Consider the following 24,899-nt stretch of genomic DNA (forward strand, 5'->3'; position numbering starts at 1 on the left):
TGTCTTATCCACATTTTGGCACAGAGTTTCTAGGATTAAACGCGTGCTTTGTCCTTATTCCTTGCCAAGTTCCTGTTATTACCCCTTATATTTAGAGACCTAACCTGAAACTTTTACCAGTATGATAAGCATACTGTCTCTCTTTCATTGACCAGAGCTTGTTCTCATATTTAGGCTCCTAGATTGGATCTTGTTGATATTGACAAGTCAATTATCAATCCATCTTATTGAGTGTTCACTCATTTGAGAAATAACATTCAGTGCTCAGCTTAACACTCAGAGATCTGTTGATACAATAGCAAACAAGATGGAACCCCTACTAACAAGGAGCTATTACAATCAAGTGGTAAAGACAATAGATACTAAAGTTAACAGCTTCCTCTACCAAACCTCACCTACAAGGCTCTACTTTGAGAGAAAACATTTGCAGTTGGGTCACTTTACTTTGTACCCATATTGCCCTGCTGGAAATATTTCATATTGTTCATATATGCTTGCTCCCTGCTACCATGGCAATTTAATTATGCCCCACTACTTTGAGAGAAGCTTAACAGATAGGACTGTATACTTAGTAAGGAATGGTTGAGTCCCAAGTACACAGAAGTTAAAGGACAACTTTTGTTTTTCTTTCGGTTGGTTTTGTATTGCCCATATAAAAGCAAACATATGTCCTCAAATATGAAAAATCACCACAATGTAAACATAGTCAAGAATCTTATTGGTGGAAATTAGAAAATCATATGTGAACATCTTTAATCCTGGATTTACAGCTTTCACAGTTAACTTCCTAACTTTCAGAAATCTCATTCTCCAAATAGGTAAAATCACTGTATTTTATTTTTTTAAGGTAATGAGTCACAAATGCAAAAGTGAATGGAACATCTGTTATAGGCACTGGCATATAATCAAAGTACATTGAACACGGGGGTCCTCATGTGTAATGAAAACAAACCACGGCTGCCTCTGCGTCCAGGTACTTGGTGGGTTGCTGCAGAAGCCCTGATGGTGCAGGGTGGCACGGAATTCAAGCAAACCTGACCTAGTTTTTAAGGGAAGACAGAATGCAACTTTGGGGATCTTTGTATACAGTTGAAAATGAAGAAGTTGGTTTGGCATTGAAGGACCTTGCTAAGGACTCTGACAAGCTAGTAGGTTGCAAAAGTAAAGCAGGAAAGATAATAGAAGAAGTATGTTAAAAAGCAATTGAGCATGAAACAGGAAATGAAAATTATAAGACAATAGGAATTGCCACAGTTGAGTATTTTCACCTCCAAGACTAAGAAAAGGTAAAAAAACAAAACAAAAAAAACCACTTGTTGGAGGACTGGTTGTATATTAAAAGCAGAGAACTGAAGTCTAACAGAGCTGAAACCTTTGGCTTTCAATAAAATGATATCAAAATTGTCATAAATGAGAAAGAACTTCAATTAGGAGAAACACAAAGAACGAGTAGTAACACAATGTAAAAACTATAGTGCTCTAACTAAAGCAGTCTGAAGAGGATGTGAGATAAACTTCAGGTTGGAGAAGAAGAGAAAAATAAAACCAAAATAAAAGAATAAGAAGAATTTGGAGGATTTATAGACTATGAAGATTATCAGAGAGGGTTGAATAGGTGGTAAATCCAGAAACAACATGCAACTAACCAGACAGGCAGAGCAACCAGAATTCCTCCATCAGAAAGAAAAGCCCTTATTTTACCTATGGGATATCATCAGTAGGGCAGAGCTTTCCTGAAAAGAAAATAATATGGAGTAGTCTTGCTGTGTCTGTTGGACACTGACACATTTTCCGAGTGTTGCAGAGAACTGAATAACTATGCAGTGCTCCAGCTGGATACAGCATGGAGCTACTTCTACTTGGAACAACTGGGATGCTTTGAAATTGCAGGAAAAAAAATACAGTTATCCTAGAACTCCTTTAAAATTGCTGTGATGAAAAACTATCAGAGACTGAACCACATAAAGGAAATTGTGGGAAAGAGAAGGTACTGTTTTTAAGACTTACTTGCTTCTAGGTGTCTGAAATTATCATGATGGAAATGGTGTAGAACCTTGTGAGTATCTCAATAGGGCACATCAACACTTTAAACAGTCCTGTATTGATCTGTCACAAGTTCACAATTTGTTGCAGTTGGGATTTACTGCTGAGGAAGCCTGGCTTGGACTAGGCATGTGACAAGCACATGGATCGGGTAGCCACTCACACTAGCAACCAAAGAGAGGACTTGGCCCAAATAAGAAAAGAGGACAAAGAAGAAAAGACATTAACTGGAGAAAATACTCTTTGAAAGGAATGGGCTACTCTACTACTGTAGCCAAGCATGGCTCTCTATCAGGCCCTGAGGATTGCTCTCAGCAATCACCAGGTGTGTTGGTTAAATGATTGAGATCCTGATACCAACAACCATCAAGAAAGCCCTCTGTAAGGGGTGCCTGGGTGGCTCAGTCGGTTGAGCGTCCAACTTTGGCTCAGATCATGATCTCATGGTCTGCGAGTTTGAGCCCCCATCAGGCTCTGTCAGAGCCTGGAGCCTGTTTCAGATTCTGTGTCTCCCTCTCTCTCTGCCCCTCCCCTGCTCATGCTCTGTCTCTCTCTCTCTCTCTGTCAAAAATAGATAAACATTAAAAAAAAATTTAAGAAGTCTTCTGTAAAATATTAGCCAGTTGGTGCATATGGGCCTTGACATGGTAGCATCATTCTGAATTTCTAATTTTGACAGTTGTATCTTCAAGTCCAAAAATCTTCACAAAGAATTTTCCTTATTTTGGGTTCCATTTAAGAAATATTAGTGTTTGTCTAGACACTTCATAATAGTCCCTCTTAATATATTTAACTTTGTCATGTTAAAAAATGGTAAAATAATCAAAGCAGATTCTCTCTCTTTCAAATCTACGACTTAAATTATATTATGTATGGCAAAACTTTATAGTATATCTAGCCAAAAGATGGTTTTAAAAATATGAATATTTTGTGAGAAATAAAAATGCAAATAATATTTGAATCAAATTATGATTACTTCAAATGAATAAAGATATTTAAATGTAAACAGTTGCTCATCTAGTTTCTATGTTGGCACTAAAAATGCATAATTTTATTTGCCTCTGAATTTCAATGTTTAGTTACTATAATAAATTACTATTACATAATTTTTCCATTTCCAATTTGTGGCGGCAAATAAAACATTAAATATAATCCATGTATTCTTTTTGGTTTACTTATCTATGTATATATTTTTATTCAAATTCATATTTTTAAATCATCTAAAAAATTAAATAATAGAACTATTTCTTTTATTTCTTCTACAGAACTTGATGGCTATGGATTTTGTGCACTTAGCCTGTTATGCAAGATGGGATTTTTAGAAATTATGATTTTAATATATGCAGACCATCCTCAATTGAGAATAGGTGGGGTTCTAAAAAAATTGAATTGTGTGAAAGTTTCAACAATGCATGGAACACATGATCTCAAATTAGCAATGTTATATACAAGGCTGACATTTTTATGATTTTGCCTACCAAAGTTATTATTTCACCTCTAATAAACTGGAGCCATAGTAATGTGTTGTATGCCTTCAAACGTAAGCAACCATAATGAATTTATCTCTATGATAAAATATATTCTTAAATTTAGCAAGAATAGTCACTCTGTAGCTCATTAATCACTAATCCTCAACAGGTCTCCCCCTGATAAGCCCTAAAGCTCCTTTTGCTGACCCCTGCCATCCTGGCTACATGTTGACTAGCAAGGGCAGGCACAGAGGTTATAGAGGAAAATGAATCATAGGCATCAGGATTTTGAATATAGGAGTAGACTGATATCCGGGAAGATAGAGAAAGGAAAAATGGGTCAGTATTGAGAACAGATCTCTTTCACCTTTCTCAGAATATCTCTTCACTTGCCTCTTCACTTTCTCAGAATATCTCTTCACTTGCCTTCCTTTTCCTTTCCACTCACACTCCCAAAGATGACCACAGTTTCCTCTACTATTATCCTTGGTTATTATTAGGCTCTTGTTCATTTTAGCGCCTTTATTCAAAACAGTTGTCACTGAAGTTTTTAATTAAAATTTCTTTTTCAAAGCTAGAGCATGGCCTTTAAAGTTTTTGTTTCATTTTCTATTATAATAAATAGCAAAGAGGAAATGGAAGTATTTTAAACTTTGAACTCCTTCTTTTTAGTCATATAATCTATATATAAAAAGGTATCATTTGTCTTTATGAAAAAAATTATTTAATACAATTTGTTTGGGCACACAGCAGTTCTAGGCATTTTCTTATGGGGAATCTGGATAGTCTCAGCTGTTCTCCATATGTCCTAAATTCTTCTTTTGGAACTAGGTGTCTGGGCCAGGGATATTTTTCTCATGGAGTTGGCTGTATCACAGGATAGAAATCCCAACTGCTCATGCACTTTCTAGCCATTGGTCAACTTATACTTGCTAACATTCAATTGGCTAAAGCCAATTATTTGCAAAATTCAAAGTCAGGGGGTGGAAAAGTATCTTCAACATTTTAAATGGGATAAACATCAAAGTCAAATAGTGAAGAGTATAGCTGTGTGGATGCATAAAATAGTGAGGCCATTAATATACCACAATTCTTCAAACACTATTTTGGTGGCATGTTGGAGAAAAGAATTCTGAGATTCATTTAGGATTAAATGGGGTAGAAGGTGGACAATAACTTTTGTCTTGTTTTTAAAACTTTTATTTTTTAAAAAATTTATATTTGAGAGAGAGAGACAGAGACAGAATGCGAGAGGGAGACGGATATAGAGAGAGGGAGACACAGAATCTGAAGCAGGCTTCAGGCTCTGAGCTCAGCACAGAGCCTGTCCGGGGCTGGAACCCATGAACTATGAGATCATGACTTAAGCCAAAGTCGGGCGCTTAACCGACCGAGCCACCCAGGTGCCCCAACTTTTTCCCTTCTAATAAGAATTTAGAAACAGATTGATTCTAAAGGGTGACCAATATTTCTGTAACTGATTGAGAAAGGAAGAATGTGCTATGAGAAATGATCAGATTGGTAAAAGACAAGATAGTGGAAAAATTTTGGTCTAGGGCTTTGGTCTAAAAAAGCTAGATGATTGTGTATTTAATTCTGTATGTAATAGTATGTATGTAATAATAAGTTATGGAAGATTTTGAACAGAGTAATGGCATACTGGCTTACTTTATGAAAGGAACATACTGGCTGCTATTTTGGTCTGAGTAATTGGAAGCATGTAGTTTTCATTTACTGAGGGCTTGGGTACTTAAACATAATATTATTATCCTCTATCTAAACACTGATATTTTGTATTTAAAAATACATTTACAAAATCAAAAATACTTGAAAGGTATTTAAAGCTATCAGCTAGGGGTTTGTTTCGGGTTTTTTTGGAGTTTTAGATATAATTTATTGAAAAAGTCATTTTTGTTGTTTCTCTGGAATCTTATTCCTTTATGATCACTTTATTTTTTTTTCTTTGCAAATTTTTATTTAAATTCTAGTTAGTTCACATACAGTACAATATTGGTTTCAGGAGTAGAATTCAATGATTCATCACTTACATACAACCCCCAGTGCCCATCACAAGTGCCCTCCTTAATACCCATCCCCTACCTAGCCCATCCCCACTCACCTCCCTCCATCAACCCTCAGTTGTTCTCTATCACTCAGAGTCTCTTTTTTTTAAGTTTATTTATTTATTTTGAGAGAGACAGAGACAGCATGAGTGGGGGAGAGGCAGAGAGAGAGGGAGAGGGAGAGAGAGAGAATCCCAAGCAGGCTCCATTCTACCAGTGCAGAGTGTGAGGTGGGGCTCAAACACACAAAGGCATGAGATCATGACCTGAGCCAAAGCCAAGATTCAGATGCTTAACTGAGCCACCCAGGCACCCCATTCAGAGTCTCTAATGGTTTGTCTGTCTCTCTTTTTTTCCATATGTTCATCTGTTTTGCTTCTTAAATTGCACACATGAGTGAAAATCATTTGTCTTTCTCTGTCTGACTTATTTTGCTTAGCATAATACACTCAAGCTCCATCCAAGTTGTTGCAAATGGCAAGATTTCATTCTCTTTGATGGCTGAGTGATATTCCGTTGTGTGTATGTATGTATGTATGTGTGTGTATACATAATCTTTAGCCATTCATTAATAGATGGACATTTGGGCTCTTTCCACAGTTTGGTGATTGTTGCTAATGCTGCTGTAAACATTGGGGTGCATTTACCCCTTCAAAGCAGTATTTTTCTATCCTTTGAGAAAATACCTAGTAGTGCAAATGCTGGGTGCAAATGTAGGGTAGTTCTAGTTTTAATTTTTTGAGGAACCTCCATACTGTTTTCCAACACGGCTGCACCAGTTTGCATTCCCACCAACAGTGCAAGAGGATTCATCTTTCTCCACATCCTCACCAACATCTGTTGTTTCTTGTGGTGTTGATTTTAGCCATTCTGACAAGTATGAGGTAGTATCTCAGTGTGATTTTGATTTGTATTTCCCTGATGATGAGTGATGTTGGGCATCTTTTCATGTGTCTGTTAACTCTTTGTATGTCTTCCTTTTTGGAAAAATGTCTGTTCCTGTCTGCCCATTTCTTACCTGGGTTGTTTGTTTTTTGGGTGTTGAGTTTGATAAGTTCATTATAGCTTTTGGATACCTAACCCTTTTCCAGATAGGTCATTTGCAGATATCTTCTCCCATTCTGTCAGTTGCTTTTTATTTTTGTTTATTGTTCCTTCACTGTGCAGATTTTTATCTTGATAAAGTCCTGATTGTTCATTTTTGGTTTTGTGTCCCTTGCCTCTGGAGATGTGTCTAGCAAGAAGTTGCTGGCTGAGGTCAAGGAGGTTGTTGCCTGTGTTGTCCTCTAGGATTTTGATGGTTTCCTGTTTCTGGGTTTTTTATTCTGTTCCATTGATCTATGTGTCTGTGTTTGTGCCAGTAACATACTGTCTTGATTACTAAAGGTTTGTGATGTAGCTTGAATTCTGGAATTGTGGTGTCTCCAGCTTTGCTTTTTCTTTCTCAGGAATTCTTTGGCTATTCAGGGTGTTTTGTTGTTCCATACAAGTTTTAGGATTATTTGTTCTAGCTCTGTGAAAAATGCTGGTGGTATTTTGATAAGGATTACATTAAATGTATAGATTGCTTTAGGTATTCAATGACATGATACTCTATGCAGAAATCCCAAAAGACTTCACCAAAAAATTTGCTAGAACTAATACGTGAATTCAGCAAAGTCACAGGATATAAAATCAAGGTACAGAAATTTGTTGCATTTCTATACACCATAATGAAGCAGCAGAAAAAGAAATCAGGGAATCAATCCCATTTACAGTGACACCAAAAATAATAAGATACCTAGGACTAAACTAACCAAAGAGGTAAAAGATCTGTACTCTGAAAACTATAGAATACTTATGAAAGAAATTGAAGAGGACACAGAAAAATGGAAAAACATTCCATGCTTATGGATTGTAAGAACAAACATTATTAAAAAACTAGGGAATTTTAAATGTAAAATAAGAGTGAAGAGGTTGTTGTTATATACTAATTCCTATAGCTGATTGCAAGGCCACAGGTGATATTTTCAACTGCTTTTCTCTTTTATCTATGCCATGTTTCCTTTGCTCTCAGGCAGCACCACAGAATACTTTATCTGGTAGGCTATTCCAAAATAACCTCATGCATGTAATTTGTTTTTTGTTTTTTGTTTGTTTGTTTGTTTGCACAAGATCAGTGGGCATGCACAGTCTTAGATTACAAGGAGTAGACCATATACTCTCAAGTAGGTCGTGGATATGATCACAAGATTCACCTCTTCATTCTATTTTTCACCCTCTGTATCCTTGTATTTTGTCTGGGAAGAAAAATGATGCCCCATATTAGTCAGTTGCTATGATTTAGGATAAGAAAAAAAAAACTTTCAAGTTGTTGTCACCATTTAGAATATTAGATATGTATTTTATATTAATTCCAGTGTACTCTAGGGCAACTACTTCTGAAAGTTGGAATACATGTCAAGATTGGTGAGTCCCATGAGTAATAGTGTACAACCTTGTATCTTTAATTTTAAAAATCATTTTGGTCATAAGTATTATTGTTGGTTATATCATAATATTAAATAACACATTTAGTAATTTTCATAAGGTAATGCTTTCTAAAGTGTAGTGTGTATAATGGTGATTTCCAATCAGTAATGTCTCTTTTTCAGGGTGGGAAACATTCAGTGTAAAAAAAAAATCCACCATACTATTTGATTGTCTGAGGGGATGATGACACATGGAATTGCTTCATGTCACTAGAAAATTCTACATCTACTAGTGTTGTCAATCAGGTCAGCCTTGATAAGGGGAAGTCAATATTCGGCTATGTACAGTGTTTATCCCTGCTGCCACTATCACTTGGTTCATGAGTCCTTTGTGGGAAAACTGAGTGTGGCAGGGTAAAGGGTTACTTGACATTTATAGGCTTTCCTACAGTTGAAGGCTTTTTTGAGCATTCATACAGGACGAAGATATCACACTCTTGGAATATTTGAAGCTGAGCATTTGCATCCTTTTTTCCCAAAGCTGATCATTTGATTTCTAATATTGCTCTTAAAAACTTACTTAAAATATAGTCTATTAGCCCCAAATGTTAGACATCCTTACCTCTAACCATCTCTTCTTTCTAATAGAGGTAGCAGTGAGATATATCATTAGCATTTTCAGCCCAGGAGTGTCTCACCAAAATATTGCATGTTGTGCTGGTGCTAGAAAATTTTAGAGGTCTGTCTTTAAAATAAGACTAATTTTTTTCTGCATTATCTGTATATTTGTAATGTCTATGAAGCCATAAGTGTAGATTGAGGAAAGTGATAGGGTGGATATTTTAGGCTAATGAGCTGTGTGCTCATGCAACCTACTCATGTCTTCAAACTTATTTGAACCTAGCCTCATCTCTAATGTTCAATAATAAATATTGTTCACTGTGCATACAACACCAGCTCATGATGAGTACTCAAGTGATATCACCCGGAGTGATCACCTGGTATCTCAGAGTAAACCATTCAGTTTATGTTAGTGCTCAGAAAAGCTAGGAACAACTTTTTAAAAAGGTATCTTTCCTTCTTTCCCCAAGATATCATGGATTATCTCCAGAACTCTAGGGGCATCTACTTAGGAATTCCAGTAAGAGTTTCTTATGGATTAAAGAGAATTCTACTCTGTCATATACTTGTTCGGGTCACTATATATAATCACGAAGATTGGGCACTGTCTAATTCCAAGGAATCTCCCACATTTTTGTCAGCTTTGAATGGTATCCTTGGAGTTGCACAGTGAATGGAACTAATGCAGCCTGAACATTGTACCTGTTGCCTCAAATAGTCCAGTAGTAGAGATGAGTATGTCACTGTCTGGAGAAGATTGAGAACCTTCACTTCCTTTAGATTCCACATAAAGTAGAAAGATTCCAGGTTTCCCAATATACATTTGTGTCCAAAATATCAATTTGTCTCCAAATTGTTAAAATATGCAATAGGTATGATATATCTTTTGCAATAATAAAATATGCTGAGGGCAGTACTTGGTACTTTCCTTTGGATAATTTATTATAATATAAACTAAGACTACTTGACCTCTAAGACCATCATTGAATTGGGTATCTTAACTTTTTGTTATTCTTTTATTAACTCATAACTTGGGATATTTGGTGTTTTGAGAATGTCTGGTGATTCTAGCTTTCCAAATGTTAGTAGAATGCTGTCACAGTGTAATTGAGAGTAGGACCTCCTATGGCATGATAAGATGATGATCAAAGTCCTTGTGGACTAAACTGTGGCCCAAGTCAGGGAGTTGACATTATAAGCAGAATGTGTGCTAATATTACTGGCAGGTGAAAATATAGTTTCTAATAATCTCTGCTTGTTAGGATGGGTACAAGAGGATATTCTAGATCAATAGCTACATACCAGTCAAGGGCTGTGTTGATTTCTTTGGTAAAAGTAGACATCTAAATTAACAGACGAAATTGAATTAAGTTTATAATAACTTAATGTATTAAAAAAACAGTATCTCATCTGTGTTCTATTTAGGGAAACAGATAAGTTACATATAGGAATCACCATCTTTCCTTGGTCATCTAAAGCTCAATAGTAATGTTTATGATGACTGCAAGAATATGTTATTGCTTTTGGCTTACTGTTTGAAAAAAGAAAGCAGTTCCATTGGGTTTCATTAGACTCTTCCTATCATAAATGCTGTTTTATATGGGTAACTACTTCAACCATAAATTCAGAAACTAGAGATTTAACAGCCCACCATACCAATTATGTGTCAGGTGAAAATTTAATTTTCCCTCCTCAGTGCACAACGGTGTTATCCTGGACCACAGAAATAAACATTAATTTAGAGATGGTATCCAATCTAATCAATTTCCTAAATTTTGGTTATTTCCCTTTTAGCAGTGATTAATGATCCTGGTGAATGTTTGCAGGTGAATTTCTGTAGTGATAGAAGTATTTATAGTACACATTTGCATGTTATTTCTCAAAATTACTTACGATTATTCTATTTCTAGATACTCTAAAGTCTATGAAGTAACTCAGGTATAGGAACTGAAATTAGGTATAGAAATGATTCTTAATGTCAGTGCTCTGTTTGCCAAACCTAGCATAAACTTTGGTTGTGAATAAGGCAGAATCTATTTGAAATATCAATCTCAGTCCTATAGACTCCATGATAAATTAGCAACCTTCCTGTTTGATAATTCCTGTTTATCAAATCAGTCTGGTGATTTCTCTGATCTCATTTCTGGCCTATCCATTTTGTATCTGGGGTTAAATTTCAAGTGTTGCACCCCATCAACAAGCCATCCCCAGGAGCAGTGCCATTCCTGCCTTTTCACAGATGCATGTACTCTTCTCACTAAAGGTGTTCTCGAGGCTTTGGTGAGTGTAATGTTTTCTGGGTCTCCTTAGTTTGGGGAATAGTTTAAGATATTATATGTGAGAAATGCATCCTTAAGTCCTTTTCTGCCTTCATCTACATATTCAAAGGCATTTTTAGGTTGTCCACTTATGTTAGTTTGAATGATCTTTCATCAAGATTTTAGTAACCATGCAAGTAAATTAAATGATTGTTTCTATGCAAGATTTTATATATATATATATATATATATATATATATATATATATATATATATAACACACACTGTATTCTTTTTTGATACAAGCTTTTTTCTCTGGCATTTGAATATGTAATTTCATACATCTGCTGGAATCTGATTTTAGTTAAAGATAATAAGAGAGCTGTTGAGTATGGAAAATGGGAAGGATTGAATTCTCTTTGGAAGAAACGGCTTTGGTCAAATAATTTTAAGATTTTTGAGTAGGACAGGAATAGTCGCATAAGACAGAGGTAATGTCTCAGTTGGAAATAAAGGTTAGAGTCTGGATATTTGGTGTATTTTAAGACATCCAAATCTCTCAATAGGTCCTTATGCCTACATTCAGGGTTTTATTCTTTTCCTTATCAAAGCTTTGTCACATTTGATGCATTGTCAGGTTGTTAATTCAACCTACATAAATTGAAAACCCTTAGGATCAAGTTTTAGTTTGATTTTCATCTATCTCAGCCTAGAGGCAAAAAGAAATGAGAGATACTGAAAATCCTTGGTTGTCTGTCTGAGTTTTGAGCTGAGAATTTAGAACCTTGAGCTTGTTACAGTTTTCTTTAAGCTATTCAGAAAAATTAAAAGCAACCAGCCCACCCTAGAGCCTTGGATTCCTCATACTCTTCATTCTGTTCTTTTTAGAGGTGACTCAATCTCTCAAAGCCTTGTCATTAATAGACACTTTATTCTAGGTGACCACAGGTAATAATTTAATTAGCTGTTTTTCTGCTAAATGTCATGGGCTGCCAGAATCCCATGTCTTAATCCAACTGGAATCTTCTCTGCCTTTAGCCACAAACCATAAAACAAATGCCACCTTCCTATCATGTTCCTAAATTAATGTTCCACAATTAATCCAGTTACCAATTTTTATATCAGTCAACAGTCTTAATTGTAAATGATCAAAGCTTATTCTATATTATTAACTAAGTGATTCATTAAATATTGAGTAACTCAAAATATTTTTCAGGGCCAAGGACCTCTGGTCTAAGCTATCAGAAACAGTACCTCCGAAAATGAAATAATCCAAAATTTCAATTGTATTGTAATTTCTGACACCTCTGTCAGGAAATTAATCCAGGGGCCATCTAAAGTGGAACCTGTCACTGATGAGACAGAGACAGAGAAAGAGAGGGAGAGACAGACAGCATGAAAGAATTTAAATCCTGGAAAACTGAAATGATTGAAAAATGTTCAGTACACTGGCAATCCTTGTTTATTGTTCAAATTTAAGTCTAAAACCTTTAAACAGCTGCTTATGAGTTCTTTATAGGTTTGTTGGCCTTTTTGGAATTTTTAAATTTAGACTGGTAGAGTGGAAAACAGACCTCCACATTGGAGGGTAGCTATTGCTAGACTACAGATATAGAAACTTTGGTTGCTATTGTCTACATATATGGGGTCAAAGTCAAAGCCAGCAAATGAGGAAGGGTTGGCAGGAGTAATCTACTCTTGATAGATCTTAATTTGATCCTTATTTTACCCTCTACTCCATACTGTTTTTACTCAGTTTGTGGGATTTCTTTTTTTTTTCTCCCACAGGAAAACACATATAGAGTTCCAAATTATTTATTTATTCTTGTACTATTAAAAAATAATTTCAGTAGAGCTACCACAGTGTTATATTAGTTTTAGTTGTAAAATATAGTGATTCAACAATCCCGTACATTACTCAGTGCTTATTATGATGTGTACTCTTAATCCCCATCACCTATTTCACTCATCCTCCCCACCCAACCTCCCCACCCACCCACCTCTGGTAGCCATCAGTTTGTTTTCTAAAGTTAAATAAAAAAAAAAAAATAAAGTTTATTTATTTTTTGGGAGACAGAGAGAGACAGAGTGTGAGCAGGAGAGGGGGAGTCACAGAATCAAAAGCAGTCTCCAGGCTCTGAGCTGTCAGCACAGAACCCAAGGTGAGGCTTGAACTCATGAACTTCAAGATGATGACCTGAGCCAAAGTTAGATGAAGTCAGATTAACTGACTGAGCCACCCCGGTGCCCCTGTTTTCTATAGTTAAGAATGTTTCTTCATTTCTCTCTCTCTCTCTCTCTCTCTCTCTCTCTCTCTCTCTTAATCTCGCTCTCTCTTTTTCCTTTGCTTATTTGTTTTGTTTCTTTTTTTTTTAATTTTTTTTTCAACGTTTATTTTATTTTTGGGACAGAGAGAGACAGAGCATGAACGGGGGAGGGGCAGAGAGAGAGGGAGACACAGAATCGGAAACAGGCTCCAGGCTCTGAGCCATCAGCCCAGAGCCCGACGCGGGGATCAAACCCACGGACCGCGAGATTGTGACCTGGCTGAAGTCGGACGCTTAACCGACTGCGCCACCCAGGCGCCCCTATTTGTTTTGTTTCTTAAAAAATTTTTGTTGTTTATTTATTATTGAGAGACAGAGCATGAGCATGGGAGGGGCAGAAAGAGGGTGAACAGAATTGGAAGATGGTCCCAGGCTCTGAGCTGTCAGCACAGAGCCCAATGAGGGGCTCAAACTCATAAACCTCTAGATCATGACCTGAGCAGAAGTTGGATGCTTAACCAACTGAGAAACCCAGGTGCCTATGTTTTGTTTCTCAAACATACGGTATCATGTGAAATCATATGGTATCTGCCTTTCTCTTCCTGATTTATACTCTCTAGCTCCATCAATCCATGTCTTTGCAAATGGCAAGATTTCATTCTTTTTGACGGCTTTTTTGTAGCTGAATAATAACATATATATGTATATGTTATTTATAATATTTATTTATTTTTATAAATAAATTTATTTATCCATTCATCTGTCAGTGGAGACCTGGGCTACTTCTATATTTTGGCTATTGTAGATAATGCTGCAATAAACATAGGGGTCCATGTATCCCTTTGAATTTGTGTTTTTGTATTTTTTGGGTAAGTACCTAGTAGTGTGATTGTTGGATTGTAGTATCTGGGATTTCTAAATCCTAAGTTCTAAATCCTAAATCTGTATATGAATCTGTAAAGGCTCAAAGCCTCTCTTCCTAAGTGAGTGTCTGTCAATGCCTAATTTTGGTAGGATTCTTTCTTACCGTAAATATAGTAGGGAGGCTTGTGTACCACTCTTTTATCTTGATTTAAGAGTTAAGTATCTAAAATGCAATTGCAGAGTTTAAATCAGCTTTATAAATAAGAAAAACACAATGATGAAAATTAAATCAAAGTTGAGCAGTTATATTTTACTCTACATTCCCAATTTTCATGTGTTACTATGAGTACTTTTTACTTTACTTTTAACCTTTAAAATTGTCACAATGATTAACCAAATGAACATTTCCATGACTAAAATTTTTTTGAGAAAATATGTAGTTGCCAGTGCTTTATGCTACTCCTCTTACACTAAATTTGACCTCATATGACCTTGGAATTAAATTGGATTGCCTGATATTTGAGGTGAGAGACCAAATTAATCTATGGCAATAAGCATCGAGACAATAGTTGGCTACCCACAATCAGTTCACCATTTTTAAGATCACCAGTAATGTTGAAAAGATTAAAAAATCTTTCTGTTGCTAATTTCTCATGAGTTTGTTCAAATAATAATCTAAAAACTCTTTACATTGTAAAGATTGATTTTGAAATTGTGATTCAAGTCATTTGTCTCTTCCTCATCCATTTCATTTTTTTTATTAAAAATTTTGTTTTAATGTTTATTTTTGAGAGAGAGAGAGGAGAGGCAGGCTACAAGTGGGGGCGGGGCAGAGAGAGAGAGAGGGAGACACAGAATCCAGAAGCAGGCTTCAGGCTCTGAGTTGTCAGCACAGAGCCTGACACAACGTAGGGCTTGAACCCATGACTATGAGATCATGACCTGAGACAAAGTCAATTGCTTAACCACCTGAGCCACCCAGGTGCCCCTTCCTCATCCATTTTCGAAACTTAATCAATAAAGTGATTTTTCTTTTAATTTGGAATGTTAAAAATGAGCACCAGATTCAGAGGTCTTTCTGAAATTTGCACTTCAAAAATAATAATTTTACTTCACATATTAGGAGCAACCTACATTTATGTAAAAATGAATATATTTAATTACATTAATTTACCTGTCATCTGAGTTACTTAAGCATACAAAATTGTATTTGCATTTTTTTATATTATATTCACTGTTTTTTTTTCTCACTTTTGCCTTTCCAAACTAGCAGTAAATGACTTTTTTAAAGAGTGAACCTAACTTCTTATCAATGACCAAGTGAAATAGGGTTAATATTAAGTATAGGATTTTTTTTCATTTATTCCAATCACTCTTTTTGAGGATTGAAGGAAGAACTAGAATTTAGTGTTAACGTGTATTTCTGGCTGGCTGGGAAAGTCTTCTTTAAAAATAATTGTTTTAGTAATTAATGACCGTGGAGATTGTAACTTCTCTAAATTCACGACCTTGGTATTAAGACACAGAAAGAGGTTGCATGTGGTCTGTAACTGACCTGTAGAGATGGTTAAACAGCCACACCATGAAACCTAAAGGTAGTAGGTATGAACTGTGTTAGTTTGCAAGGGCTACCATAATGAAGTAACCATGACCTGGGGGCTTCAATAACAGAAATATATTTTCTATTGGTTCTGGAGGCTAGAAAGCTGAGATCGAGGTGTGGCAAGGTCAGTTTCTTCTCAGGCCTCTCTCCTTGCCTTGCAGGTGATCATCTCCCTGTGTCCTCACATGTCCTTTCATCTGTGTATGTGTCCTATTCTCCTTTCCTTACAAGGACAGTGGTCATATTGGATTAGGACTCACCCCAATGACACTTCATCTTAAACACCTCTTTACGGAACCTCTCTCTAAATACTGTCACATTCTGACATACTGGGGATTAGGATTTCAGCATGTGAATTTGAGGGCCACACATTTCACCCTATGATACCAACCAAAATGTTCACAGAAGTCTTCATCCACAGATTTTTTGAGCCCCAAAAAGAGCACACACTAAGCCATGCCCAAATTCTACCACTTGGGATAGCAACCTTTCTAGTGAAGAAGAAATTATATTTTGGGCCTTGATGTGAATTATAAATCTCTGTTCACTAATTCAAATTTATCAATTTTGTTCATATTTGCCCTCCTTGCTCAAGTAATTGATTCTCTGATAAGTGGTATACTAGTAAATGTAACGGTAGCCTATCAACATGCACAATACAGTATCATTTCTTTATTGTTGTTTACATACACATTTATTCTTACTCTTTAAAATTATTTTCAAAGTTTTTGTTTTTAAATTTACATCCAAGTTAGTTAACATAGAGTGTAATGATGATTTCAGGAGTAGAATTTAGTGATTCATCACTTACATATAACACCCAGTGATCATCCCAACAAGTTTCCTCCTTAGTGCCCTTTGCCCATTTAGCCCTCCCCCCCCACCTAACACCCCTCCAGCAACCCTCAGTTTGTTTTCTGTATTTAAGCGTCTCTTATGGTTTGTCCCCTTCTTAGTTTTTATATTATTTTTGCTTCCCTTCCCATATGTGCATCTGTTTTGATCTTAAATTCCACATATGAGTGAAGTTATATGATATTTGTCTTTCTCTGACTTATTTCGCTTAGCATAATACCCTCTAATTCCATCCACATTGTTGCAAATGGCAAGATTTCATTCTTTTTGATAGCCAGTAATACTGCATTGTATACATATACTGCTTCTTTATCCATTCATCAGTCAATGGACACTTGGGCTCTTTCCGTATTTTGTCTATTGTCAATAGTGCTGCTACAAACATTGAAGTTCATGTGCCCCTTTGAAGTAGCACTCCTGTGTCCTTTGGATCAATACCTAGTAGTGCAATACTGGGTCGTAGGGTAGTGTTATTTTTAATTTTTTGAGGAACCTCCATACTGTTTTCCAGAATGGCTGCACCAGTTTGCATTCCCACCAGGTGTCCAAAAGGGTTCCCCTTTCATCGCATCCTTACCAACATCTGTTGTTGCCTGAGTTGTTAAATTTGGCCATTCTGAGAGGTGTGAGGTGGTATCTCATTATGGTTTTGATCTGCGTTTCCCAGATGATGATAAGGAATTTGGGCATTTTTTGATGTGCCTGTTAGCCATCTGGATGTTTTCTTTGGAGAAGTGTCTATTCATGTCTTTTGCCCATTTCTTCACTGGATTATATGTTTTTTTTTGGGGGGGGGTGTTGAGATTGGTAAATTCGTTATAGATTTTGGATACTAACCCTTTATCTTATATGTCATTTGCAAATATCTTCTCCCATTCTGTCAGTTGCCTTTTAGTTTTGTTGACTGTGTTTTTTTGTTTGTTTTTTGTTTTTTGTTTTGTTTTGTCTTGATGAGGTCCCAGTAGTTCATTTGGCTTTTGTTTCCCTTGCCTCTGGGGACATGTCAAGTAAGAAATTGCTGTGGCTGAGTTCAAAGAGGTTGTTGCCTGTTTTCTCTTCTAGGATTTTCATGCCTTCCTGTCTTACATTTATGTTTTTCATCCATTTTGTGTTTATTTTTATGTTTGGTGTAAGAAAGTAGTCCATGTTCATTCTTCTGTTGTTGCTGTCCAGTTTTCCAAACACCATTTGCTGAAGAGACTGTCTTTTTTCCATTGGATATTCTTTCTTGCTTTGTCAAAGATTAGTTGACCATATGTTTGTAGGTTCATTTATACGTTCTTTATTCTGTTCCGTTGATCTGTGTGTATGTTTTTGCACCACTACCATACCAACTTGATGATTACAGTTTTGTAATACAGCTTGAAGTCTGGAATTGTGATGCCTCTACCTTTGGTTTGCTTTTGCAACATTACTTTCGCTATCTGGGTCTTTTCTGGTTCCATACAAATTTTTAATTGTTTGTTCTATCTCTGTGAAGAATGCTGGTGTTATTTAGATAGGTATTGCACTGAATATCTATATTGCTTTGGGTAGTATTGACATTTTAACAATATTTATTCTTCCAATCCATGAGCATGGAATGTTTTTCCATTTTTTTTGTTTCTTCAATTTCTTTCATAAACTTTTCATAGTTTTCAGTGTATATATTTTTTAATTCTTTGGCTAGATTTATCCCTATGTATTTTATGGTTTTTGGTGCAATTGTAAATGGGATTGATTCTTTGATTTCTCTTTCTGCTGCTTCATTATTGGATATACAAATGCAACTGATTTCTGTACATTGATTGTATATCCTGCGACTTTGCTGAATTCATGAATCAGTTCTAGCAGTTTTTTTGGAGTCTTTGGGTTTTCTCCATACAGTAGCATGTTGTCTGCAAAGAATGAAAGTTTGACTTCCTCCATTCCAGTTTGGATGCCTTTTATTTGTTTGCGTTGTCTGATTGCTGAGGCATAGTATCCAACACTGTGTTGAATAACATAAATGACTTTCTTATGTTAAAAATATCACACCATCACAGTACACATCATAGTATATCAGGATTTCTTCTAAATTATTATTTATCACTATTATAAAATATTTTTTAATTAAGCTTTCCAGCTGGAGAGATTTTACTAATTAATAAGATATTACCTTTATAGGTATACTTTTCAGCTTTAGAAAATATTGAATCATCAAGCAATTCTACAGTTGCTAACGGATGAAATTTATTAGTAAGAACTGTATGTCCTCTGAAAAATGAACTTCTTATATCAGTAACTTACTTGTATGATTCAATTTAGTTATGATTTTTTTCCAGAGATGAGCTAGGTGAAGAATATATACAGAAAGGATTCCTCCACCTTATTTTACCTTTGCAAGTGAGTTCTAGTCATATGTTCAGTATTTATTAGGCAAAAATAATTTTTCTATCAGATAGTTTGGTTGTTGATCATCAGATAGATGATTATTGTCATTTTGCTTGGGCGTTGGTGTAGATGAGCTACATTCAGGGCCTTTTGTCCAATGATTCTACTAATATCACTGTACAAGCCTTTTCAATCACAGAAGATGTCCAGGTGTGTATAAGCATTGGTATACATCTCTAGAGGATTTGATAAACAGATCCCTTCCTTTTCCTTTGACTACTATTACCATCCTTTTTCAGATATCACACTCTTATTCCTCCCCTTTTTCCATCAGGCCATTCTTAATCACTTACTCTTCTAGAGTAATCTTCAGTTTTCCCCTGGATGAGTGTTCATATTCACTAGCACAGCTTTTATTACAACTATGGAGCTGACAATTATGAAGTACTTATTGCAACCTCAGACTTCGTTCTGTTTTTGAATTAGCTATTCAGTGACCTACTGAACATTTTCACTGGGATGTCCAAGAAGTGTCTCAACTCAACATGCTAAAAATTGATCTCTGGATACTCCTGTCACTGTCTGATTTTATAATAGCTAAATTCCTCGGGGCAGAGATTTCTGTGTTGCTGAACAATACTGTTGAAACTATCCAGACCCTCTCTCTAATCCTCTAAGAGGCTTATAATGGTTTATTTGGGGTGCATGGGGGATAAGGGAATGCTATGGTTTCTGGAGAATAGATTGATATGTTATCATACAAATCCAGTAATGCCAAACTTAAACCAGGGAAAGAGTAAGCACAACAGTTCAACAAAACTCTGATTTCACATGTTCTAATTTTTCACTTTCTCTGCCTTCATTGCCAGATACAGGGTGAATATATATACTTGCCAAGGATGTATCAGGAAAATAAGAGGGAAGAGGCTTATGACCAGTATTTTAAAATCTGCACTATGACTAGGAAAAAATGGTATTATAAATTGTTTATCTAGTAGTAATACATTTTTTAAACTCAAGGTTGCTGAATATGTTTGTCCTAACAGCAGATTAAGTAAATTTGACCCATCCTCTTATGGAAAAAAAAAAGGCGGATATAATATTAATAAAATATCTTGATGGATGAATTGTCGAACTAACAAGGAATATAAAAATTATAGGTCAAGATTCAGGAAAATATGAAAACCTACAGTGCCTCTATGCCAACTTTGACAAATATGTTTCTAATTTCAATTTTTTGTAATGTTTATTTCTAAGAGAGAGAGAGGCAGACAGACAGAGTGTGAGCTGGTGAAGGTCAGAGAGAGAGACACACACACACAGAATCCGAAGTGGGCTTCAGGCTCTGAGCTGTCAGCACAGAGCCCAGTGCAGAGCTGGAACCCATGAACCGCGAGATCATGACCTGAGCCGAAGTCGGACGCTTAATTAACCTACTGAGCCACCCAGGCACCCGAATATGTCTCTAATTTTAAATGAGACTGCAGAGAGGAATAAGTGAGTAGAAGTTTGGCAGACTTGTAGGTCTAAAGGGATTTGGGCGCCTGGGTGGCGCAGTCGGTTAAGCGTCCGACTTCAGCCAGGTCACGATCTCGCGGTCCATGAGTTCGAGCCCCGCGTCAGGCTCTGGGCTGATGGCTCAGAGCCTGGAGCCTGTTTCCCATTCTGTGTCTCCCTCTCTCTCTGACCCTCCCCCGTTCATGCTCTGTCTCTCTCTGTCCCAAAAATTAAATAAACATTGAAAAAAAATTTTTTTAAAATAAAGGGATAAAAAATTAGAGTTCAATAACTAAAAGAAAAGGATCTGATAGACCCCAATATTTTGGATGCAAAAGCCCAAAGGCCTTTGGTACAGGATTAATGGTAAGCTAGAAAGGACTATCCTTTACAGCAATCGAAATCAAACACCAAATCATCTCATACCCTATTTAGAATATGGCCAGGATGGTTATTGCTCCCTCTCCTAACTGTCTAGAAACATACATAAAACATCTCTGGAATAATGTAAGTACACCTGAAGTCAAATTATTTTCACAGACAATTATCGGTACACATCCATTATGTAACATAGCATTGTATAAGAAAAAAAAAAAAAACACCTAAATAATGAGACTCTAGTTCTTTGAATTGTGAGAAATAAAATTGTAGAATATTTGTTTATTATTAAACTAAATAAAATTTGAAAATCAGCCAATATTTAGAAATTACAAAGTAGAACCAGAGAGTAAATTTTAAATTTCAAAATAAAATAATAATATAATGACAAAATAAGTGTAAGCAAGAATAACAGTCCTTAACAAACCTGAGTTAAGAGCAGATGAGATACAACTGAACAGATAATGAAAGTAATTCTAATTTTTCACCAATGGAGTGTTAGAAGGATAAAAGGAAGAAAATAGCACAGACTCAAAACCTTCAAAAATGATTGCTGAGAATTTGCTGAAACATCAAGTCTTTCTGCTATCATTTTAGAGGCACTATGAACTTCCAGCAGGAATACTACAAAGAAAATAACTCAAAACATACGGACTTCGGATTTTCCTTTCCATTTCTCCTTCCAAAATATTTGCATGAGTAAACCTTTCTGGGACAATGGAATCTGGAGGACTCATAATTTCTTTCAATAAACCATTATTTGTTCTATGTTCAAAAAAAAAAAGAAAAGAACTTAGGATCTCATAACAAGAATATTGACATACATAGTAAAGGACAAAAATCTCAAGTAGCCAGAATAAAATAATAGGTTACTTCCATGCAGATCGGTCTAATGTGTGACTTTTCAATAGAGACAGAGCCAAATGATCAAGGGATAATTTTTAAGTGCTAAAAAAAGACTGCCAATCTAGAATTCTACAGCCAGTGAATAAACAAAATAGTTTCAAGCAAATACAGAGATAACATGACTGAATTAAGAAAGCACTGGATGCTTTCTTTAGGCAGAGAGAAAATGATTACAGATAGAAGCTCAAAGATACGGATTGAAGACTAAAGCTTTAAATCTGTAAGTAAACATAAATTAATATTCATTACACAATACATTAACAATGTGTTATGGAGTATTATACATAAGAAAAGTTAAATGTGCAGTATCATGAAAGGCAGAGTTGTACTAGTAAATAATAACCAACAGAAAGATGATCAGGCTATATTAATATCTGACAAATTAGACTTTAAGAGAAAAAAATATGAGTAGTCAGAATATATATATTCAGTAGTGTGAATATATGCATGTGAAGGAAATTGGATATTTTAACACATCTTTCTCAGAAATGAATAGAACAAACGAGTAAAAAATCTATAAAGATATACTTGATTTGAAAAGCAATATTAACAAAACCGTCATAATTGAGGCTTAGAGGGCACTGCATCCATATCACTGCAGATTACACATTATCTTTAAGCACACATGAAACATTTACAATGTGACCATATGCTGAGCCATAAAACATGTTTCAAAAACATCCAAAGGACTGCAACCATACAAAGAATATTGTGTGACACAATAGAATTAAGATGTGAATCATTAACTAAAAGGAAAAATAGAAGATCCCCATGCCATTCAAAAATAACAAATACACTTACAAATATCACAAAGATAAAAGAAGAAATCACAATGGATATTGGAAAATATAATGAATTGAATGAGAAGGAAAATACTTTACATTTGTGGGATTTAACTAAAGACAGATTCAGATAAGAATTCTTAGACTTGATTGAATGTATTCAAAAATCAAAGTTGAAAATCAACAACATCATTCCTTTAAAGAAATCATTAAAATGAATGAAACTGAAATTCAGAAGAAAAAAAAACTTAAGAAAAACATGTAAAGATATATGAATTGCAAGAACAAACAAATAAGGAATGTAAAAAATATTGAAGACAAAAATTAGTCAGCCAAAATCCTTAAAATAACTGATAGACAGCTGTGAAGCTCATCAAGTAAAAAAATAAATAATGCAAGCACAAACTACATTAAACATAAAAAAATTGACATCTACCCTCAAAACTAATGCCAGAAAAAGTGCATATTACAATCTTTTTAAAAAATATCATGAAGGTTTAAATCACGTGAAAAAATGCCTAGAGAAATAAACTAGCAAAACCGACACAAGAAAACACTGAACTTCCTATACTATAAATTGAATTAATCCATCAATCAATTGTAAAATACTTTCCCACAGGGAAAACATCAGTCCCCTATGGCTTTAATGTTGAAGTTGCATTTCAAAAGAAACATTTAAGAAGAAAAAAGAACAAGAGGGATTTCTTGCAGGGGCGCCTGGTTGGCTCAATCAATTAAGCATCTGACTCTTGATTTTAGCTCAGGTCATGGTCTTACAGCTCATGAGTTCAAGTCCTATGTCTGCTTGGAATTCTCTCTTTCCTTCTCTCTCTGCCCGTTCCCTTCTCTCTCTCTCTCTCTCTCTCTCTCTCTCTCTCTCTCTCTCTCTCTCCTCAAAATAAATAAACATTAAGAAGATAAACAAAAGAGATTTCCTCCTGCCTGACAGCTTTAAACATCATCTTTTCCTTGACTTAGGTGAACTGAAACACTGGTTGTCACTGAGTCTATTTCCTGGAACCTACTCTTGGTGAACATGCTGTGAAGATTTTCGAAAGGGCAGTAAAGGATTTGAAAAGTTACATAAACTTAGTTGATAACGTAGTGGCAGGGTTTGAGAGGATAGACTCCAGTTTTGAAAGTGCTACTTGTGGGACCAAATGCTATCAAACAGCATTGAATGTTACAGAGAAATAATTTATGAAAAGAGGAGTCCATAGATGTGGCAGACTTCACTGTCCTCTTGTTTTAAGAAATTGCTGCAGCCACTTCAACCTTCAGCAAGCACTACTCTGAACCCCCAGCAGTCATCAGAATGGAGACAAGACCCTCCACTAGCAAAAGCATTACAACTTGTGAAAGTTCAGGTGGTGATTAGCATTTTTTAGCAATAAAGCATTTTTTTTACTTAAGTACACACATTGTTTTTTAGACATATGCTTAGTAGACTATGGTATAGTATAAACATGACTTTTATGTGCACTGAGAAACCAAAAGGTTTGTTTGACTTGCTTTAATGTGAAATTGGCTTTAGTTCAGTGGTCCAGAGCAAACTCACAATATCACCAAAGTATGCCTGTACTGTTTATATTGGCTATTGTTTTGGCTCCATATCCTAATGTAGAACTCTATTTCATGCTACCTTTCCTTTTGGTGGTAAGTATCATTTTAAAACAGAAGCTAAGAATGCATCATTTCAAAAGGAAACACAGTTAAGCATATGTCCTCTACAGGACTATCTATATCTGTGTATAGTAATATGAAAATACATATAATACATATTATAAAAAATATCCACATGTAATAGACATATGTGCTCTCTACTTGAAACTCACTATTCAGTGTTTCATAATTTTATCTAGAAGATTGCTCTTGGAACAAAACTAAAAGTTTTGGGGAGGAGTGAAGGACAATGAAAACTTTCTCTTCCATCTCGCAACTCATAATCCCAGAGTGAAGGCTATTACTCTACTGGTGTTCAGTCTCATGAGCCAATCTTCAAAAACATCTGCAATTACATTCTGATTGTTAATGGCTTATGGTTACAGCTCACTGTATAATGTCTCTTGTTTTTAATTTTACTCCCCCAAAATTTGATTCATAAGAGTATATTTTTACAATCCTTGAAGTGATGATGCATGTATGGTTCATTGATATCTGAGTGAGTGAATAGGACATTTTTGGCTAACACTGTTTATTTTGTTTCTTTGGTGGTTAGTGTCATCTTGTCTCTTTATAGGTAGAGTTGAGCTTCCCTGTCCTGAATATTTGAGCATTCCTTTTTCTAATATTTGTTTGACATATGTGCACAGGGCAACTTGGTTTTCCATCAGGTTTTCATTAGAAATTGTCGTACAATTACACGATCACATATAACTTAGGATATGTATTTTCTTGGGTCCACTTGTAACGGTCCTAATTAGTAATGAATTCTAATGTGATGACAAGAAAATATTGGCTAAAACAAAATTGTTCTATTTAGTGGACTATG

The 24,899-nt window shown here is 35.5% G+C and overlaps 1 pseudogene; it reads left to right on the forward strand.

Moving 5' to 3' along the window:
• Positions 1-2,389, forward strand: part of LOC101093574 — a 78,862-nt pseudogene extending 76,473 nt beyond the window's left edge.
• Positions 2,390-24,899: the final 22,510 nt, after the last annotated feature.

Source organism: Felis catus, chromosome A1 (assembly GCF_018350175.1).
Source record: "Felis catus isolate Fca126 chromosome A1, F.catus_Fca126_mat1.0, whole genome shotgun sequence".
In the NCBI taxonomy this organism is placed as follows: Eukaryota; Metazoa; Chordata; class Mammalia; order Carnivora; family Felidae; genus Felis; species Felis catus.